The following is a 2,010-nucleotide window of genomic DNA, read 5'->3' as shown; positions in this document are numbered from 1 at the left end:
TTCCAAGCCCCTATCTTTCAAGGCCTAGTGACCTGCCAGCCCTTCCCCAGACCTTTATCCCATGTTTCATTCTTAAATGTTCATCGACTAACCTCAGTAGTCATCTAATCCCTGATAAGGTTGTCTTTCAAAATAGATGAGTTTTATCTCTCTCAGCATTGAGGATAGGAAAAGCTGGATCTCAAACTTTGAAAATACAGATAGAGATAATTTTAAAACTGAATGTAAAACAAGAATTTTGAAATGTATGTTTGGTAACTATTTGCCAGGAAGACTTACTTTTTGGTTATTTCTATAAGTTTGATTACTTCCTCTGACTACTAAGGGAACAAACTGACTGATGTTATTGCCAAAACACTGATCTTTTTGATTCTGAAAATATCTTCAACAGTACTGTTATCCAGTTGTAGATTGGCAAGATATTTTCACCTTACATAGAAAAGACCTTTTGAGTTTATGAAAGTTTGCACTTGAATACTTCTTTGGTAGAATACAAATATATTTGTATACCCAAACATGGACTGATATGCCCTTGACCCTACTTTTCTTTATTTTCTGCAGAAATCATCATTCTGATGCTTTCCCTAAGGAAAGAACACAAATTCTCAAGATGGGAAGTAACAGCGCAAACAGTACAAGAGCAAAGTGCACTGATCTTCAAATGTCATTTCAGTACTCTCTCTATGCAACCACCTATATCCTCATATTTATCCCTGGTCTACTGGTTAACAGTGCAGCCTTGTGGGTTTTGTGCCGCTTCATCATCAAGAAAAATAAAGCCATCATTTTCATGATCAACCTCTCTGTGGCTGACCTTGCTCATGTGCTGTCCTTACCCCTCTGGATTTACTATTACATCAGCCACCACTGGCATTTCCAGAGGCCCTTTGCCTGCTGTGCTTCTACATAAAGTATCTCAACATGTATGCCAGCATTTGTTTCCTGACATGCATCAGCCTTCAGAGATGCTTTTTTCTCCTCAAGCCTTTCAGGGCCAGAGACTGGAAGCGTAGGTATGTGGGCATCAGTGCTGACGACTGGGTCATCGTGGGGACTGCCTGTTTGCCACTTCCAATTCTGAGAAATGCTGGATTAGTCTACAATACTGAATCCTGCTCTTCCAATTTAAGGCTTCAACATATTAGCATGGCGTCTACTATTGGCATGGTAACTGTAGCTGAACTTGGAGGGTTTGTCTTACCTGTTGTAATTATTACTTATTGCACATGGAGAACAAGAAAAATTTTACAGGAATTCCAAGTTCCCCCTCAGAATACCAAAGAGAGAAAAAAGGCTTTGTGGATGGTCCTGTTGTGTGCAGTGGTATTCATTGTGTGTTTCACACCCTATCACCTCAACTTCCCTTTCTTTATGATGGTGAAGGAACAAATCTTTTCAAACTGCTCCTTTATTAAGAGCACTCTATTTTTCCACATAATTTCCCTGTGTCTTGCAAATTTAAATTGCTGTTTTGATCCAGTTGTGTATTATTTTGTGACCTCAGAATTTCGTGATGGATTTTCAGAACATGGTAGTTTGGTTCTTCAGTCATGTGTGAAATGCAAGGATGGTGCTTTGGAAATTCAGCATAGGAAGGAATATCTTCAAACTATCTCTCTTGAATTTATGGATGATTCCAAAACAATGTAATCAAATAATTACCTAGAATAATGTATATGCTCTATCAGTTTATCTATGTCACCTTGAAGATCTTTCTTAAAAATAATGGTACCCTTAAGTGCCTTAATGAAACATGACTCCCTTCCCTTAATCCTCAATATGATTTTTCTGGAAAAAATATTAAAGCCTATATTTTCTGTCCAAATGGAAATATTGTTCTATGGAGCATATGAGGAAATAACTTTATTTACACAAAAGGATGAACAACAGAATGAATTGCACCCCTGTTCCTCAGCAATAGGTCCAAAATTTTCACCTTCCCCTGCTAGAAACAAAATGCAAATTGAAAATACATGAACAAAGATGAATTGTCTACACATTTAAAAATGT

The 2,010-nt window shown here is 37.5% G+C and overlaps 1 pseudogene; it reads left to right on the top strand.

Annotated features, from left to right (window-relative positions):
• The first annotated feature begins 610 nt into the window (after window positions 1–610).
• LOC103078784 (putative P2Y purinoceptor 10 pseudogene) lies at window positions 611–1,666 on the top strand (annotated as a pseudogene).
• The last annotated feature ends 344 nt before the right edge of the window (window positions 1,667–2,010 follow it).

This window comes from Lipotes vexillifer, unplaced genomic scaffold (assembly GCF_000442215.2).
Source record: "Lipotes vexillifer unplaced genomic scaffold, Lipotes_vexillifer_v1.1 scaffold307, whole genome shotgun sequence".
Lineage (NCBI taxonomy): Eukaryota > Metazoa > Chordata > Mammalia > Artiodactyla > Lipotidae > Lipotes > Lipotes vexillifer.
Note: the sequence above shows the minus strand (reverse complement) of the source record. Positions and strands in the feature narration are given on the sequence as shown.